This window comes from Neoarius graeffei, chromosome 19 (assembly GCF_027579695.1).
Source record: "Neoarius graeffei isolate fNeoGra1 chromosome 19, fNeoGra1.pri, whole genome shotgun sequence".
In the NCBI taxonomy this organism is placed as follows: domain Eukaryota; kingdom Metazoa; phylum Chordata; class Actinopteri; order Siluriformes; family Ariidae; genus Neoarius; species Neoarius graeffei.
In genome coordinates this window covers 19839591-19860537 of record NC_083587.1, presented here as the reverse complement: position 1 = coordinate 19860537, position 20947 = coordinate 19839591, and the positions used below count along the sequence as shown (strand labels likewise).

Below are 20947 nucleotides of genomic sequence, written 5' to 3'. Positions count from 1 at the left end.
TGTGTAATGCGCCATTTTTTCTTTAGTTCATGTTATCAACCCTACAGGTACGCCATGTTATTTTTCTGCTCTTGTAAATTACAAAATATCTTAAATGTGATCTCTTTTGAGTTAGTTTTTATCAACTATTTTCAGTACTGTAATGCTACGCTTTTGGAAGTTGAGCAATTTTTGAAGCTAGCACTCTTATTTTTGTATTAAAATGGGTATTGCGACTGAGCGCGCAACGTGGTGGAATGTACTAGCCTATTGTAAAATGTTTACTGGTGTGATATCAATCTGAGTTCATGTTATCAACCCTACAGCGATGTTGTGGAATGCAACTTAATAAAACAGCCACTATCCCGAACCCTTCTGTCTGTATCTTCGCCTTTCTACTGGCTGCGCCCCCCCCCCCCGTCAGCCGTCCATATACAACCAAACACAACGCAGAGTAGTGGTGTGTGGAGGTGCAAGGAAGCCAGCAGGAGTGTGAGAGAAGGGGTTACATCTATGGTGCCGTGACCCGGATGGTGGTGTTGCATTACTGAAGAGGAAATTGTATGACCAGGCTGGTATTAAATATTGAACTGTGAAACGTTTATCTGAGTGAATGGACATTTACAGGTTATTTTCTGATCTTGATTTCTATATCATATATACAGACTGTTATGAATAGAAATTGCTTTGCTGTTGCGATTTAAGTATTTTTCCATGGTTCCAGTTGAATTTTGAACTGTTTAAGTGGTATTACTGAAGATTTGTAGGATAGGAAGGATTTTTTTTTTTTTTTTTTTTTTTTGATTTATTGAAGTTTGTGTATTGAGCAAACTGATATTAAGTGAAATTTTAAGTTGAACGGTGAAGTGAACTGGCAGAATATTTTAGTTGAACAGTTTTTTTTGTTTTTTTTTTGTTAAATTTTATTGATTTTTTTTTTTTTTCCCTTTCTTTTCGTAGTATTGACATAGGTCGTCCCTGTATCATTTAAACACACATTGATAGTGTTGGAACACCCATACATACCTTGCTCATTTGTATATACACTATATTACTACACCATCATTTCATTTGCTTTCTGCTCATAGTACTGATATAGATCATCTCTGTATCACTTGAACATACATTGATATTGTTGGCACACTCATACACACCTTGCTCATTTATATACACACTATATTAATACAACATCATTTCAGTTGCTTTCTGCTCATAGTACTGATATAGATCATCTCTGTATCACTTGAACATACATTGATATTGTTGGCACACTCATACACACCTTGCTCATTTATATACACACTATATTAATACAACATCATTTCATTTGCTTCCGCCCATAGTACTGATATAGATCATCTCTGTATCATTTGAACATACATTGATAGTGTTGGCACACTCATACACACCTTGCTCATTTGCATACACGCTATATTCCTACAACATCATTTCATTTGCTTTCCACACATTACATATAGCAAGATGACACAGAATTACACTGATTTTGTACTTGAGTTGCAGTCCCCCTCCACTGTAACGCCCGGGCTCTTATCTACTGCTGGGCATGTAGCTGCTAATGGGCTGCCGCCCTTAGAACGACACTATCCCCCGCCCCACATGCTTTCACCTTATGAGGATCAGTATGTCACCACAGCCCATCCATCCAGGCTGTCAGGCTCAAGGGCTTCAGGACAGATATCCCCACTCTGCCTTGACATTAGCCTTGTCAATACAGCAGGCAGCCCAGCAGTGGGATTGGCTGGGGCTACTGCACCCAACCCAAGCGGACATGGCCCCACAGGCCATCTGCAACCTACCACTCCCAGTGCTTTGATACCAGCAGCTCTTCATCAGCCCCCTAAGGCCTACCCGGCGGCTACCCCATATGCACCTCAGTCAGTTGGACCAAGCCCTCAGGTGTTTCTAAACTACCCACACTCCGCCCCTGCAAACTATGTGCCCGATCCACGTTTTCAAACACCGCTACCAGTTAGCATAACAAACCAGCCTGCGGTCACTGGGCACACCCCTCAAGTACGTTTCACTGGAATCACCGATCATAGTGCTCTGAGTTTAGGCCATAGTGAATCCTCGCCCCTACCCACTCCCCATGAAAGCGCTCCCAACACAACCCCCTACAGCTCCCATGCCACACACACTAACACAACCCCCTACAGCTCCCATGCCACACACACTAACACAACCCCCTACAGCTCCCATGCACTGCACATGGCTGCTGATAGCCACCTTGATCCCACTGCATTACCCAATGTGTATACTTACCCACGTATGCCGCAGTCAAAGATCCCTGTTCCGGCCATGGCCAGCAAAATCCCTCCAGTGTCAGCCTATGGTGGTTTCGTGCAAACGCATCAAGTGAAAAATGTCCCAGTCTTTACTGGAAACCCTGACTGCAAAATTCTAGTGGAGGACTGGGTGCGTGATATGCAATACCTCCTGGATGCGATAGAGCTCCCCATGCACTTGCGTTTTTCCACTGTGGTGCGGCACCTGAGCGGTGAAGCTCGAAAGTTAATCCTAAACCTGCCTACCCATACCCAGACCCCAGAGAAAGCATTCGAGGAGCTGAGAGCAGAGTATGGCGACACGCGAGGTTCCCTAGACCCGCTGGCTGACTTCTATGAACGGAGCCAAAACCCAAGTGAGTCCGCCTGCTCCTATGCCATAGCGCTGGAGTCAAAATTACGGGATGTGGAAGAGAAGCAGAGGGGGGGAAGGCCTTTCCCCGACCGAGACAGCAAACTCACCCGACAGTTCATGAGAGGCCTTGTTGATGAAGAGGTGTATGTGAGGATAGCACCCATGACACCCCGGCTTTTGAGCTTCCGAGAGCTGCAGACTGAGCTCCGCAACCTGGCAAGAGAAACTAAGAAGCTCCAGCCCCAGAACAGAGCAAGGAAAACGTTTACACAAGTACACGTAATGTCTGACGACAGCATAAATGTGAAATCTGAGATGACCAACCCCCGTTCTGAAATAGCTGAGTTGACCGAGATGGTAAAGAGGCTAGCCTTTAATCAACAAGAACAAATGGCCAAATTGTCTCACCTGGAGCAAAGAATAGCTTCGCCGCCCCCGGCCTCCCTACCGGCAGTCCAGCCAGCACAGATGAGGGCAGCCCCGAATACAAGCTTCACCTGTTATCGGTGTGGTAAGCCTGGTCACACCGCCCGGGTTTGTAGAGCAGTGCTCTCCCCTCTCAGCCCAGTTGGGGCTCCCCAGCCCATCACTCCTGCTGAGGGGCCCACACCGCAGTCACCTCAGCCTTTAAATGCTTAAGGCCCATGGTAGCCGGGGCAACCATGGGCATCCAGCAAGGGCCCCACCTGCCCAAAAGAAATGATAGCACTGGAGAGGAGGGAACCCCCATAGTCGGACCCAGGAATGAAGGAGAAGTTGAAGTGAATGGCATTCAGTGCAGGGCTCTCATTGACTCTGGCTCCCAGATAACCAGTATTACACACAGCTACTGGCGGGATCACCCTGTCTTACAGGGGCAACAGTTAAAACCATCAAAGATACCAATAGAAGGTGCAGGTGGCCAGGCCGTGCCCTACCATGGCGTTGTGCATATTGACTTGAAAGTCCTTGGGAAAGAGCATAAATCTGTGCCTACTTTCGTTGTTCCTGACTCCGACTACCGTTCTTCAGTCCCCCTTCTGGTGGGCACAAATGTCATTCGGGCCTCCCGTAGCTACCTCCAAGCATCCTATGGCCAGCAGTTCCTACACGTGGTGAAGGAAAAGCACCCAGAGTGGTACACGGCATTGCAGAAGGTGGGGAGCACCGATCAAAGTGGAATGCATGACATAGTAGGCCCTGCTGTATACCCTGGTCGTAAAATACGTATCCCTGCAGGGAAAGAGAGGGATTTGAGATGTAAGATTAAAGCCGGCCCTCAGAGAAAGACCTACACCGCCCTGATCGAAAGCCAGGCCTCGGTGCGGCTTCCCCAGGACCTCTTGGTTGCCAAGGTTCTTGCCGATGTACAGAGAGGGTATGCTCCAGTCAGGGTGATGAACCTCTCCCAGCGTGCCATCACTATTAAGCCATACACCCACCTGGCCAATGCAGTCCTGGTACACAGCGTGGTGGAACGGCCTGAGAACAAGCAGGGAAATGTTAAGAATACAGAGGCGTCCCTCAGTCTGGGTCAAGTTGGGGCGAGTTGTGGGGTGGACCTGAGTGAAGCGGCGGTGGAGGATGAAGATCAGCGGGCCTGCCTTGAAGAACTGCTGGGCAAGAATGCAGATGTTTTCTCCCAACATTCCCTGGACTATGGTCACACAACAACCATACAGCATGAGATTCCATTGGTGGACTCAAGGCCTTTCAGGCTGCCCTACCGTAGAATACCCCCATCCCAGTGGCAAGATGTGCGGCAGATGTTAACTGAGATGCAGGCGGCCGGGGTCATACGCCCTAGTAAGAGCCCTTACGCCTCCCCAGTAGTGGTTGTGACCAAGAAAGATGGGTCGTTAAGGCTATGTATAGACTACAGGAGACTCAATTCATGCAGCACCCGCGACGCGTTTCCCCTACCAAGAATTGAGGAGGCCCTGGAGTCTTTGGGACGAGCTAAGTACTTCTCCACGCTTGACCTTACATCCGGTTACTGGCAGGTGGAGGTTGCGGAACATGACAAGCACAAGACAGCCTTCAGCACTCCCATGGGGCTTTTTGAGGCAAACCGAATGCCATTTGGGCTTCAAAATGCCCCTTCCACCTTCCAAAGACTAATGACCTGCTGCTTTGGTGACTTAGACTTAACACATCTCCTTATTTACTTGGATGATATTATAGTGTTTTCGGCGTCCTTTGATGAGCACTTAGAAAGACTGCAACTGGTCTTTGATCGACTTAGGGAGCATGGCCTGAAGCTTAAGCCCTCGAAGTGCCAGTTTGTTAGGAAGGAAGTGAACTACCTCGGTCACCTGGTGTCGGTAGACGGCATCAGGACAGATCCGGAGAAAATCAGCCGAGTGAAAGATTGGCCGAGGCCAACGGACCGCAAGGAAGTACTCCAGTTCCTAGGGTTCGCGGGCTACTATAGACGCTATGTAAAGTCCTACTCCAGTCTGGCTGCTCCCTTGTACCGCCTCACCTCTGGGGACCCCAGAAAGAAGAAGAGAGGGGCCCAGAAAGGTTCAAGCCTCGAGCCAACCTTTGCGTGGACTGCCGAATGTGAGGAGGCCTTTCAGTCATTAAAAGAGAAGTTGACAAATGCACCGGTGCTGGGTTACCCAGACTACAGTCAACCGTTCGTGCTGCAGACGGATGCATCGATAGATGGTCTTGGTGCTGTGCTTGCACAGATCCAGGGTGGAGTGGAAAGAGTCATTGCGTATGCGAGCAGAGGCTTGACCCCGCCTGAGACAAGGTATCCCGCACACAAGCTCGAATTCCTTGCTCTTAAGTGGGCAGTTACCGATAAGTTCCATGACCACCTCTATGGACGCCAGTTCTCTGTTCTCACAGATAATAATCCCTTGAAGTACGTAATGACCACAGCCAAGCTCGATGCTACCGGTCAGCGATGGGTCTCTCACTTGTCTATGTATGATTTCGACATACAATACCGGAGGGGACAGGATAACTCCAACGCTGATGCCCTCTCGCGTATGTCCCATCAGGAAGTCACAGAGGCCTTGCAGACCTGCCCCCAACTAGTGGCCGACAGTGGACAGAGACACAATGAGGCACAAGTCACCCACGAAGTGGAAGAGCCCTCTGGGGAGGCTGCTGCTGTCTTAGAAGAGCCTGAGAGTCAGCCTGTGGAGTCCAGTGAGCCATATGGAGAGGTGGGGATGGAGGCATTGCCCGCTATGACCACACAGGAGATCCGAGCTTGGCAAAAGGAAGACCCGATCATCGGTCCAGTCCTGCACTTTAAGACCCGTAATCAGAAACCAAGCCGCAGTGAGAGGATGGAAGTGAGTGCAAGTGGGGGTCTTCTCTTAAAAGAGTGGAGGAGATTAGTGGTACGCAATGGTATCATGTACCGCCGAGTCCGAGACTGCCATAGAGGAGAAGTGGAGCAGCTACTACTGCCAGAGAGGTTGCGTGAGGCTGTCAAAACCGCTCTTCATGATGACTCTGGACATTTGGGATTTGAGAGGACGCTCCAGATGATACGAGAGAGATTCTACTGGCCGAGGATGTTCCAAGAGGTGAGAGCCTGGTGCGAACAGTGTGAACGGTGTTGCCTGAGAAAGACCTCTACCACCAATGTCAGAGCTCCCCTGGTCAGCATACACACCAGTGCCCCCATGGAGCTGGTTTGTGTGGACTTTTTGACACTTGAGAAGTCCAAAGGTGGTATGGAAAATGTGCTCATTGTCACTGACCACTTTTCTCGTTACTCCCAGGCCTACCCCACCAAGGATCAAAAGGCAGGCACAGTGGCAAGAGTACTGTGGAAGAACTACTTCTGTCGCTTTGGCTTCCCTGCAAAGTTGCATGCGGACCAGGGGCGCAACTTTGAAAGTGCCGTTGTCAAAGAACTCTGCAAGTGTACGGGCATCACTAAAACCCGCACCACGCCCTACCATCCTCAGGGCAACGGGACGACTGAAAGGTTTAACCGCACCTTAATGAACATGCTTGGGACGCTAGAGCCTCACTTAAAGCCCCGCTGGCATGAATATGTTGACGCCATGACTCATGCGTATAACTGCTCCCGACACGACTCTACGGGCTATAGCCCATACTACCTAATGTTTGGTAGGCATCCGAGACTCCCAGTCGACCTGATTTTCGGGTCCTCAACCATCAAACAGCCCTGTGAGTACAGCGACTATGTCCAGACTCTGCATGACTCTCTGACGCAGGCTTATGCCCTGGCTAACCAAACATCTCAGCATGCTAAAGAGCAACAGAAAAAGTATTATGACCAGAAAGCCAGAAGTGAAGACTTTGGCACAGGGGATAGAGTTTTAGTCAAAATATGTCATGTGGAGGGGAGACAGAAACTGGGAGACCGGTGGGAGTCATGCCCATATGTCGTTGTCAAGAAGCAGCCCAACTTACCTGTCTATGTGGTGCGACCGGAGAATGGAGGTCCTGAGAGGGTGGTTCATCGGAACCTCCTTACCCAGTGCATGTTTCTCCCAGTGGAGCGAATCAGTGGAGTGGTCATGGAGGAGGACAGTGAGACTAATGTTGATGTGGGTGATGAAGAGGATAATGAGAGTGGCATTATGGTAGAAATGGGAGACCCAGCCGCATCCGGAACAGTGGGCGGAGAGGACCACCCCAGTATGGAGCAGAGCAATGTGGAGATACGAGAGGATACCTCAGCGGCCAGTGGGGGAGCTACTTCCACTCAACCGGCCAACACCCCAAGAAGAACACCGAGAAGGAGTCGAAATCCTCCCGTAAAATTCTCAATGGAGTGCCAGGTAGTGGAAACGGAGAGTGAGCAGCAGAAGATAGAGAGGGGAAGAAAGTTGTGGCAAAGGGCCAAAGCAAGGAGAGCGGTTGGACACACCTAGGGCCACTTGGTGCACATGCCTAGATGACCGCTAACAACACACACAAACCTTATACACACACTCTTTTTTTTCATACACTTTATATTACACGCACCACACACATTTGTTTTTGTAGGGTATGCTGTAAATATGTTTCTTCTTGTTGAGTCTGATGGCGGGGACGCCATCACTTAAAGAAGGGGTGGATGTAAGGCAGTGTATTTGTCTCTCCACTAGATGTCGCTGCAAGACCATATTTAAGTTACCGTTGCTATTTTAGAATTGCCTTTTGTCCCTCTGGTAACACCGTAGGGTTGGTAGCGTGTGTGTAATGCGCCATTTTTTCTTTAGTTCATGTTATCAACCCTACAGGTACGCCATGTTATTTTTCTGCTCTTGTAAATTACAAAATATCTTAAATGTGATCTCTTTTGAGTTAGTTTTTATCAACTATTTTCAGTACTGTAATGCTACGCTTTTGGAAGTTGAGCAATTTTTGAAGCTAGCACTCTTATTTTTGTATTAAAATGGGTATTGCGACTGAGCGCGCAACGTGGTGGAATGTACTAGCCTATTGTAAAATGTTTACTGGTGTGATATCAATCTGAGTTCATGTTATCAACCCTACAGCGATGTTGTGGAATGCAACTTAATAAAACAGCCACTATCCCGAACCCTTCTGTCTGTATCTTCGCCTTTCTACTGGCTGCGCCCCCCCCCCCGTCAGCCGTCCATATACAACCAAACACAACGCAGAGTAGTGGTGTGTGGAGGTGCAAGGAAGCCAGCAGGAGTGTGAGAGAAGGGGTTACATATACACTGCCGTGCACCTCAATAAACCGAATGGTAATTAGTCTTTTGATTTTTCCGTGAGGTTTGCCTTATGCAAAGAAAGACAGCATAGACGTTTTTTCCTCCCTATAAGTGGGGGGGACCGAACGAAGTGAATTTAAATCTGGGTGGGACGAATTCCACCCGTCCCACCCTCTATCTGCGCCCGTGATTATGCGCCATGTTGTTGTAACTTTTTTTGAGAGACCCACCGCCTACTTCAGCGCAGAATAGTGACATTTGTGGCTTGTTGATGACATGTAAGTCGGATGAATGCGACCTGGCGGTTCAGACTGAAGTCGCATATGAAAAGAGCGGATAGGAATCGGAATTAGGACCACATATCCAAACGGCCTGGGTCGGATTTGAAAAAATCGGATCTGTGTCGTTCATATTGTCAATAAAAGATCGGATACAGGTCACATATGGGCGAAAAGATCGGATTTGAGTGCTGTGTAGTCAGCTGGGATAAGCTCCAGCTCGCCTGCGACCCTGTAGAACAGGATAAAGCGGCTAGAGATAATGAGATGAGATGAGACAATTTTAATGATGTTAATAAATCTAGTAAATGAATAAAATCAGTTCCAGCATTTCAGTTTTAACACTTTATAATTTCTTTCAAATGAAAACCTGAACCGGGAGAGAGAGAGAGAGAAAGAGAGAGAGAGATGCGGCGGTGGCATTTTAGTCCTTTTGTTTGTCCAGCTCTCACAGCTCCTCAGCTGTTCCTTCTACTCAAACACATTGTAGATCATCTTTCAAAGCGTCACCTTTCTTTCTAATACCAATGCCAATGCCATCATGCTCACCATATCACAGATCGCTAACTAGCTGAGTCTCTGCTTTAACTCACTCTTCAAAACTGCTTCGAAGAGTTGCATTGCATTCTGGGACTTTGAGTCCAGTGCAGTGGCGGCTGGTAGTCTTTCAAACAGGGGAGGCTGGTCGGTTACGATATTTACAGATTTTAAAAGAAAAAAGAAAAAACACATCAATTTTGCCCATACTCTTGCCTCTGATCTGGCTGATTGTTGGCAGGGTCACAAACTGTGAAATAACAGGTTCTTTTGGCCCATTAGCCTACTGTCCAATATACATGATGGTGGTGTTGGGGGGGGGGTATATTTTAACATTTTATATTTTAAAATTGTGGCATGTTGTTTAAAAATTGATCATTATTGAAAGCAGCTCTTTGTCAGGAACCTCAGCAGTAACAGCAGAGTGTTCTGGAATAGGCACAAGCACTGACCTTGGGGAGCCAAACATAGAGCTGGGTGCCACACATTTCATTCAATGACACTTTCCCTATATTTTACTTATTTTGACTGAGAAATGTTTTATTGACAATTTTGATAACCCTTCACTTTTAATCCAGGTCTGTAGTGTGAAATGTTCTCGGCTGTGTTTTTGTTTAAAAATGTTTTCCAAATTGGAGCTGTGTTTAATTCATATCCAGAAAAATATATATTCCAATATAATATACTCAGCATAAACATTTTAAATAGATTCTATATTTTTGGTCCATCCATGACATATTACTAAAGTAGCCTATTTACTGTTGTTGATGTGGGTCACTTGCTGTTAGCCAATTCACTTTCTCGTACCAGGAGAGCTGAAAGGAACGAGTATTATTCCCTACACAGTAAAAATCATAGTGTCAATTTTACTCTTTAAGAGTTGAATTTAACTCTCTGTCAGATAACATTTGGTCCCACTCAAAATCAGTGTAAAATTTACTCTGTAGCCAGTGTAAGATTTTTAGAGTTAATTTTACTCTATTTTGTGTCAAAATTAACAATGATCATCACCCTGCAGAGTAGATTTTGTCATTGTGTGCAAGTGGGAATTAACTCTCACTTTTGACACTACCATTTAGACGATTTTACTCTGCATAGTGTTATAACTACTCTATCCAGAGGAAAATAGGTTTACACTGCAATATTGACACTCCATTTTTTACTGTGTACCTTTTTCACCAAGTCAATTTGAGGCGTTGGTCTACCCTGCTCTTTAATTTAAATTTTTTCCTCGAAAGGAAGACTGGCAAATGGCTTCGCCAAAATTAAATCAGCAATCAGCATCTGTGCGCAGCTTTCTTGCTAGCTGACTAGCCCCCTCAAGTTCAAGTTCAGTCACTCAAATAAACGAAATTTCTGGAACTAAGATAGCAAACTTGACAACACTATATTTACACTTTATTTACAATGAAAATATATACAAACTAAAAAAGCTGGTAGAAACCGTATGTAATGAATGAAATCAAAATGTAAGCTGATCTCTTACAGCACTTGCGAATCCGCATGGAACTGAACTGAAATTCACCACTGCCTGTCTATATTTGAAACGAGCTGTCATCTCATTCTCATCTCATTATCTCTAGCCGCTTTATCCTTCTACAGGGTCGCAGGCAAGCTGGAGCCTATCCCAGCTGACTACGGGCGAAAGGCGGGGTACACCCTGGACAAGTCGCCAGGTCATCACAGGGCTGACACATAGACACAGACAACCATTCACACTCACATTCACACCTACGGTCAATTTAGAGTCACCAGTTAACCTAACCTGCATGTCTTTGGACTGTGGGGGAAACCGGAGCACCCGGAGGAAACCCACGCGGACACGGGGAGAACATGCAAACTCCACACAGAAAGGCCCTCGCCGGCCCCGGGGCTCGAACCCAGGACCTTCTTGCTGTGAGGCGACAGCGCTAACCACTACACCACCGTGCCGCCCCACGAGCTGTCAATCAAAGAAAATATCCGTCCGCTTTCATCAATCACCAGTCTCCTCGTGGAAAGCTTTGCCATGTCCCTCCCACTGTGAGGCTCGGAGTCCGTAGGCGGGCGTTGTCGCAGTATTTGTCCAATAACCGTCTTGCATTTTGAGATTGAAAAGTGCATAGCTCCCAAATGCCATTGAAGTCCACTGAGGCTGGGAGTCCGTGGGCGGGCGTTTTCGCAGTATTTGTCTAATAATCGTCTTGCATTTTGATATTGAAAGCGCATAGCTCCCAAATGCCATTGAAGTCCACTGAGGCTGGGCTGCATCGCGCTGTCATGAGGGGGAAAAACTCACGCACACATTAGGCAAACTGGGGAAAGTTATAACGGAATGATTTCGCACTGTAGTTGGGTTGAGCACATATATTTCTATGATTCTGGATCTGAAATAGCAATGTTATAAGGTCAGCTATAACATAAGCCTAGCGCAATTCATCCTACACGATGTTCGTCATTTTTAGAGGAGGCTGAGCCTCCCTCGTTGTCTTAGAGCAATCGCCCGTGGTCCAGCGTCTCCATGATACCCTTCTACACTGGACTTTCCCAAACTGTTGCTACAATGTTGGAATCATACAATTGTATAGAATGTCTTTCTAGGCAGGAGCTTTACTATTTCCCTTCAGTGAAACTATGAGGCAGTTTCATCTGCTGCAAAAATCAAGCTCCATGAAGGCATGGTGGGTTAAGGTTGGAGTAAAGAGTCCTGTACAGAGCCCTGACCTCAACCCCACTGAAGACTTTTGGGATGAACTGGAACACGACTGCACCCCAAGCGTCCTCATCCAATATCAGTGCCAAACTGCACTAATGCTCTTATGGCTGACTGAACAGAAATCCCCAAAGGCATGCCCCAAAATCTAGTGAGAAGCCTTCCAAGAAGAGTGGGAGTCCTCTCTCTGACGTGGCTGAAAGGTGAACTTGTACAGCTCCACCCATGATGCCCTATCATCATTCTCTGTCTAAGTGTCCATAAAAAGCGTATGTCTGTGAGCCTGAACACGGTACACGCCATGACTCTGAGTTTGAAGAGTGTCTGTCTCATGGGAAAGAAGGAGCTGGAACTGGTAGTTCTGTCAAGTAGACAGAAACTTGACTTCAAACCCGAGCTGAGACAAGAGCCAAGAGAAAGGGATTCACCATAAAATGAAGCAAGATATCACCAATAATTTCATATGGTGTAGTTTTCTCTGAAGAGATGTTTATGGAAAGAGTCTCCAGTGTCAGTGCTTTGTAACAGTCAGAAGTAAAACTGTGAATTTTTCAACATAGAAAATTCTTGAGGATGGAAAGCTTTGTGATTTCTTGGTAACATGATGGACAAACGGTGGTGATCAGTGATTGGTTGTCAGTGGACAGTGGTGAACAGTGATTGGTTGGCAGTGGTGATCAGTGATTGCTTGTCAGTGGACAGTGGTGACCAGTTATTAGTTGTCAGTGGACAGTGGTGATCAGTGATTGGTTATCAGTGAACAGTGGTGAGCAGTTATTGCTTGTCAGTGGTGATCGATTGGTTGTCAGTGAAAAGTAGTGATCAGTTATTGGTTGTCAGTGGACAGTGGTGGTCAGTTATTGGTTGTCAGTGAACAGTGGTGATCAGTTATTGGTTGTCAGTGAACAGTGGTGATCAGTGATTGGTTGTCATTGAAAAGTAGTGATCAGTGATTGATTGTCAGTGGACAGTGGTGGTCAGTTATTGGTTGTCAGTGGACAGTGGTGGTCAGTGATTGGTTGTCAGTGGACAGTGGTGGTCAGTGATTTATTGTAAGTGAAAAGTAGTGATCAGTAATAATTGGTTGTCAGTGAAAAGTAGTGATCAGTGATTGGCTGTCAGTGAAAAGTAGTGATCAGTGATTGGTTGGCAGTGGACAGTGGAGGTCAGTTATTGTTTGTCAATGAACAGTGGCGATCAGTGATTGGTTGTCAGTGAACTTTGGTGATCAGTTATTGGTTGTCAGTGAACAGTGGTGATCAGTGATTGGTTGTCAGTGAAAAGTAGTGATCAGTGATTGGTTGTCAGTGAAAAGTAGTGATCAGCGATTGGTTGTCAATGAAAAGTGGTGATCAGTGATTGATTGTCAGTGGACAGTGTTGTTCATTTATTAGTTGTCAGTGAACAGTGGTGATTAGTTGTTGGTTGTCAGAGAAAAGTAGTGGTCATTGATTGGTTGTCAGTGGACAGTGGTGATCAGTGATTGGTTGTCAGTGGACAGTGGTGATCAGTGATTGGTTGTCAGTGAACAGTGGTGATCAGTGATTGGTTGTCAGTGAACAGTGGTGATCAGTGATTGCTCATTGGGGACAAAAAAGTCGCTAGATTCATGTTAGGCTGTTTTGTGAAACAAGGTCACTAAATGGGTCTCAGAAGTCCTTGACATTTTGCAACAAGTCATTAAGAGGGCAAGATTTCTTTATTGTGGGAGTTCATGAGTGCACTGGATTTTCTCCACTCTTACATTCATGCTTGCTAAGACCTCAAAAATAGTGCACTTTGTAGTGGACAAGCTGCAGTTTCTGACACACAGAGTTTGTAGAGGAAACACAACTTAAGTTACAGTACTGACATTACAAACCAGTATAAAATACAACCCTGATTCCAAAAAAGTTGGGACAAAGTACAAATTGCAAATAAAAACGGAATGCAATAATTTACAAATCTCAAAAACTGATATTGTATTCCCAGTAGAACATAGACAACATATCAAATGTTGAAAGTGAGACATTTTGAAATTTCATGCCTAATATTGGCTCATTTGAAATTTCATGACAGCAACACATCTCAAAAAAGTTGGGACAGGGGCAATAAGAGGCTGGAAAAGTTAAAGGTACAAAAAAAGGACAGCTGGAGGACCAAATTGCAACTCATTAGGTCAACTGGCAATAGGTCATTAACATGACTGGGTATAAAAAGAGCATCTTGGAGTGGCAGCGGCTCTCAGAAGTAAAGATGGGAAGAGGATCACCAATCCCCCTAATTCTGCTCTGACAAATAGTGGAGCAATATCAGAAAGGAGTTCGACAGTGTAAAATTGCAAAGAGTTTGAACATATCATCATCTACAGTGCATAATATTATCAAAATATTCAGAGAATTTGGAAGAATCTCTTTGTGTAAGGGTCAAGGCCGGAAAACCATACTGGGTGCCCGTGATCTTCGGGCCCTTAGACGGCACTGCATCACATACAGGCATGCTTCTGTACTGGAAATCACAAAATGGGCTCAGGAATATTTCCAGAGAACATTATCTGTGAACACAATTCACCGTGCCATCTGCCATTGCCAGCTAAATCTCTATAGTTCAAAGAAGAAGCCGTATCTAAACACGATCCAGAAGCGCAGACGTCTTCTCTGGGCCAAGGCTCATTTAAAATGGACTGTGGCAAAGTGGAAAACTGTTCTGTGGTCAGACGAATCAAAATTTGAAGTTCTTTATGGAAATCAGGGACGCCATGTCATTCGGACTAAAGAGGAGAAGGATGACCCAAGTTGTTATCAGCGCTCAGTTCAGAAGCCTGCATCTCTGATGGTATAGGGTTGCATTAGTGCGTGTGGCATGGGCAGCTTACACATCTGGAAAGACACCATCAATGCTGAAAGGTATATCCAGATTCTAGAGCAACATATGCTCCCATCCAGACAACGTCTCTTTCAGGGAAGACCTTGCATTTTTCAACATGACAATGCCAAACCACATACTGCATCAATTACAGCATTATGGCTGCGTAGAAGAAGGGTCCGGGTACTGAACTGGCCAGCCTGCAGTCCAGATCTTTCACCCATAGAAAACATTTGGCGCATCATAAAACGGAAGATACGGCAAAAAAGACCTAAGACAGTTGAGCAACTAGAATCCTACATTAGACAAGAATGGGTTAACATTCCTATCCCTAAACTTGAGCAACTTGTCTCCTCAGTCCCCAGATGTTTACAGAGTGTTGTAAAGAGAAAAGGGGATGTCTCACAGTGGTAAACATGGCCTTGTCCCAACTTTTTTGAGATGTGTTGTCGTCATGAAATTTAAAATCACCTAATTTTTCTCTTTAAATGATACATTTTCTCAGTTTAAACATTTGATATGTCATCTATTTTCTATTTGGAATAAAATATGGAATTTTGAAACTTCCACATCATTGCATTCCGTTTTTATTTACAATTTGTACTTTGTCCCAACTTTTTTTGGAATCGGGGTTGTAATGTATAAAATGCAAAGTATAGTGAAAGATCGCATTTATATGTTTATGTGCATTAATATTCGATCTAGCATGCCCATGAGATCTAAAGCACTGTTAAGTTCAGCTTCAGTCCTGATTATAAATAAGAATAAAGCTCCGAGCTGGAAGTGAACTCTTCAGCATGGGAGATCTTTCCTGTTAGTGCGTATTAACACTGCGGAACAGATTTACAGCCTTATACAGTCTACTGTAAAAAGCTTAAATTTTATATTTGTACAACAAATCACATATACACTACATCACTTTTATAAAGCTGCAGTAAAATGACAATGTGCTCTCTTGCGGCTAATAGAGTGACATGCAGATGGCATTGTATCTCTTGAGTATTCTGGCTGATTCAGACTGGAGACATGAGCTGGGAGAACTCCTGGGGGTCGTGAGCAGAGAGAACCTGCTGCTTATCTACAAAGAGAGGTGGACATGTCAGAAATCAACCAGCAGAGGCTGCTAAAAGAAATCTAGAGAAACAAAAGAAATCTGCTGCCAATACCTTTCTGGAACACTGAAGATTTCCTGGTACCCACAAGCTTCCATTCATTTATATACCTGAGGAAATAAAAACACATTCATGTTCAAATGTAATAGTTTTCGACTGTCGAGTGCAAAAGTTTGCACACTCCAAAGTTTCTGGATAGAAAATGCATCTCTATTTAATTATTTTATTTACAAAACACAATAATTCATGTTCATCCTAAATACTACAGTAATTCAGCTCAAAAGTTTGCATCCCCCAACACAGACATAAATCACATGAACTGTCGAATCTGATTGGTCAGAAGGATTATTTTAATTATACAGTATTATATTAATGTGCTCATTAGAATATATTATCGTTTCTAGAACAACAGCTTACACAGGGACTTGGTAGTGTTTTATTCCTGTGGTGGAGACTTCCTGTAATCTAAGCCTAATAACAACATATAATAAACGATATCTTGAAGTTTTGTGTGAGGATGTTTATTTGGCATTTTTTCCCAAGCTACATTTTTTAATTCACTTCAAAAGAAAGTGAAGGAACAACTGTTTATAGCTGCTATAACATAAATAATAACAGAAACTTTCTACAATTTAATGCAACTATAATCAGATAAAATGTATGTTGTGTCATACATTATCGTTTCTATCGTGACAGTTCTAAGACCAAAACATGTCACTATTTACCAAAGAGGAACTTATAATCATTGATAGAGTGATGTTTTCTGTGAAGAGATATTTATTTAACATTGATGGAAGGAGTCTCCAGTGTCAGAGGTTTGTAAGAGCCAGAGGTTAAAATGTGACTTTTAAATATGAATATAATGTCATTTTTTAATGGATAAAAAATCTTGAGCATTGGAAACTGCTGTAGTATAAGAAGAATAAGGAATAAAACACTTGATACATATGATAACAGAAACTATACATCATCGCTCCAGCCTAGCACTGATTATTTTCCTACAACAGCACATCCTCGAATCCAGAACAAACAGGAGGATAAAAAAAAAATTTCTGGGGGCAAGTGGAAGAAAAATCCATATTTACACCATGTTCATTCATTCACACATCATTTTAAATATATACAAAATATACACACTCACTGGCCACTTTATTAGGAATGCCCATACATCCACCTCCTGTTTGATGCAGTTCTCTAATCAGCCGATCCCTTGACAGCAGCACAACGCATAAACTCATGCAGATACAAATCAAGAGCTTCAGTTAATGTTCACTTCAAACATCAGAATGGGAAAAATTGTGATCTCAAAGTGTGACTTTCACTGTAGCATGGGTGTTAGTGCCAGATGGACTGGTTTGAGTATTTCAGAAACTACTGATCTCCTTCCTGGGGTCTCTAGAGTTTACACAGAATGGTGCGAAAAACAAAAAACATCGAGTGAGCGATAGTTCTGTAGGTGGAAACAAACACCTTGTTGATTAGAGAGGTCAGAGGAAAATGGCCAGATTGGTTCAAGCTGCCAGGAAGGAACTCATAGCAATTTATATAATCACTCTTTACAACCATGGTGAGAAGAAAAGCATCTCAGCATGCAACAGCAGAAGATCACATTAGGTTCCACTCCTGCAGCCAAGAACAGGAATCTTAGAATCAACAAGAAGTTCCTGTTAAAGTGGCCAGTGAGTGTATATATCTGCATTTTACCAGTGTATAAATCATAGGGGGCGGCATGGTGGTGTAGTGGTTAGCGCTGTCCCCTCACAGCAAGAAGGTCCAGGTTCGAGCCCCATGGCCGGCGAGGGCCTTTCTGTGCGGAGTTTCCATGTTCTCCCCGTGTCTGTGTGGGTTTCCTCCAGGTGCTCCGGTTTCCCCCACAGTCCAAAGACATGCAGGTTAGGTTAACTGGTGGCTCTAAATTGACCGTAGGTGTGAATGTGAGTGTGAATGGTTATCTGTGTCTATGTGTCAGCCCTGTGATGACCTGGTGACTTGTCCAGGGTGTACCCCGCCTTTCGCCCGTAGTCAGCTGGGATAGGCTCCAGCTTGCCTGCGACCCTGTAGAACAGGATAAAGTGGCTAGAGATAATGAGATGAGATGAGATAAATCATAGGTTAATTACTTATCAAAGTTGAGTGCATTGGTCCATTCGATCAGCTCATTTACCTCCTGTTCTACGATGGTCCTGGGTCCGAGCTGCTCGACTCCACATGTCATACCAATAGCTGAAATCTCCACCAGCCCTGCTGTGTCTCTGTGCTCAGTATGAGTGTGCAGAGCCCCTTCACCATACAGTACCTGCACACCAGGGAATGTGTATCAACACTATCATAAATGCCGTCGAATGAGTTTGCAGTGGTGGAATTCATTCCTTTTGCAGCTCATGTCTTGAGTGATGGGGTCTCCATGAAGGCAAATCTTTCAAGAGAGACCATACAGAAAACAAAATTTTACACACACACACACACACACACACACACACACACACACACACACACACACAATTAAAGGGGCAGTTGGCATTTCCAGAAGCTTCTAGTGCCTGTGACGTGAAATACGATTTGCAGCTAAAACATTGTACAGCCTTCACATTTTGTCCTGCCTCATGGAATGCCTTTTAGGGAAAAGCAGCTTTGATTCAAATGGTGGTAGAGCTGATTTCCGGGCCAGGAAAAAAAAAATTTTAACAGATGCTTTTGTTTCAAATATTTTTATTAATTTTTCAGAAAAAACAACAGAGGTCCGGTACTGAATAATGGACAGTTGAATATATTCAAAGCATGACCCACTCAAAAAAAAAAGACCCCCCCCCCCCCCCCCCCCCAACCACCCTCACCACCACCCTCAGCCAATCCCAACCCTGAGCGCTGGATTTAGTAGGTCAGGAAGCCCGCTCCTTTTCCAGGAAGGAAAGCAGTGGTCGCCATATCTTTTCAAATTGTTCAGTTCTGTCTTTTATAGAGTATCTGATCCTTTCCAGATGAAGGGTGTCTGTCAGCTCCGTCAGCCATCTCTTCACTGTGGGCACCTCTTTCCCTTTCCAGCACATTAGAATCAGCTTCTTAGCTGTGATCAGACCATATGACAGTAGAAGCTGTTGCGTCACTCTTAAAGATCTCAACATGTCTGAACTACCCAAGATTATTAGGACTGGTTCGGGTTGTATCTGTACTCTGAATATTTTTGAGAATAAACTGAAAATATCAACCCAGAAGCCTTGCAATTTGACACACATGGCAAAGCTGTGCAGCAGATCAGCTTCTGTACATTCACATTTATCACATAGGGGTGAAATTTCAGGAAAAATGTTGTGTAACTTCACTTTTGAATAATGGATTCTATGTAAGACTTTGAATTGGATTAAGCGATGTCTAGCATTTAAAGAGCAGGTATGGACATGTTCTAAAATGGAGTCCCAGGTGTTAGTAGTAATTTGTAGTACTAATTCCTTCTCCCATTCAGATTTAATCTTAGACATATCAGGGTGACGAAGACTTTGCAGTCTGTCATAAAGGATGGATATTACGTGGTCTGAACTTGTGCATAATTTCAAACACCCATCCAATTTATCAGGGGATGCATTTTCAAATCCAGGCAGATGCTCCCTTACATAGTCCCTGATTTGAAAATATCTAAAACGGTGTGTCCAGGGTAGGTCATATTTTTCCCAAAGTTTTTCAAAAGATGCAAAAGTTCCCTCGACATAGAGGTCACCAATATTAACTATACCTAACTCCTTCCAGGCATTAAAAAAGCTGTCCATGTTTGAGGGAGGGAATGATGGGTTAGAGGCAATAGGTAATAAAAAAAGAAACTTTCCTGAGGTTAAAGTGCCTCTCCATTTGTTTCCAGATCCTTATTATATTGTGTATTATTGGGTTGTGTCTGTAACAGCTTTTATCCACTGCCACAGGTGAAAGAATAATTGCACCAATTGAGTAGGGCAGGCAGTCCTCCCTCTCCATCTCCAACCAGTCAGACGACAGAGACGTGTCGTCCAGCCAGAAGGACATGGAGCGAAGGCAGGCCGCCCAGTAGTACGCTGTGAAGTTAGGCAAAGCGAGTCCACCAACCACCTTAGGCTTACATAAATGTTCTTTTTTAATTCTGCGTGACTTGTAGTTCTAGATAAATGTGACCCCTCACCGAATCCAGGGACACATGTCGGCCAAAACGAATCCGAGATAATCGCAAAAGAAGCATTTTTTTTTGAAATTTGTGATTTTTGTTTTTTTCCATCATGTGCAAGTTGAGATCTTGAAGAATGCAATCAGTATTTCAGATAATAGATTGTTTTGTTGGAAAAGCATACATTTTTTGTTGCAAATTGTCTCGGTTTTGTCAGGACTGTAGCCTGCTGGGGGGTGTGGGTAAATTACTGTATGGGCCATTCACATGATGATTTAAGTCTTTTGGTTTTTTTTTCGAGAATCAGCTGTATGATACGGGCTGAGCACATGGCTACTTAGCTGCATACAGGCATGTAATTTCACTATGGAATGAGTTACTAAACAGAGCGCAGAGGAGCTGAAACACCGCGAAGCAAACAGACACACGGTATTTACATCGGAGATAACCATTTCTTGCAAAAAAAACCGCAACCTCGTTTTCCAGACTGAATGGAATACTTGAATGATCGGATGATACACGGACCGTTCTAGGATTACATTCCATCGGAGGCATTGGTGTGTGCGAGGTGCCGTTTCTCTTTCTGATGGGGTAAGTTTATTAATCTAAGGCTGTGTGGTTATTTTTGCATGTAACGGAGAGTGTTGTGGTTTGGTTAAGCCTAGGTCACAACCGGACGTACGATTTTTTGGCCGTGTGATTTTTGGCGTTTCCCAAATCGCTGCGTTTTTTTTTTTTGTTCATGGAGAAAGACGCGCGTCGGCCGTAAGTTTGTCTTGCAACCTGAAAAAAACGTTAGCGCCCGTAGAGTTTGCTTGACATGACAAAGAACCTCTGCGGCCGGTCTGCGGCTCGAAAATCAGCACATCACACGTGTGCTCTCGTGCGTTTCATGCGCGCTCTCCGTGTGTTTCTTGCGTTTTTTGCGTGTAGACCGGCTGTAGGAGCTCATACGGCCGGTTGTGACCGAGGCTTTACATGAAACTAGCTTTGTGTTAGTTGGTCATCATCGTGCTATCTTTCTTTCTTACGGTGTAATTTTTCAACCACAAAACGTTAAAGTATACTTTAGG

At 44.5% G+C, this 20947-nt stretch overlaps 1 long non-coding RNA gene across 1 annotated transcript; it reads right to left on the bottom strand.

Moving 5' to 3' along the window:
- Positions 1-15272: 15272 nt before the first annotated feature.
- LOC132867084 (uncharacterized) lies at positions 15273-18386 on the bottom strand. Its single transcript, XR_009650681.1, has 3 exons — positions 17913-18386; positions 15803-15858; positions 15273-15714 (listed from the first exon to the last, which is right to left on the bottom strand). It is a non-coding gene; the product is annotated as an uncharacterized LOC132867084 (long non-coding RNA).
- Between the last annotated feature and the right edge of the window lie 2561 nt (positions 18387-20947).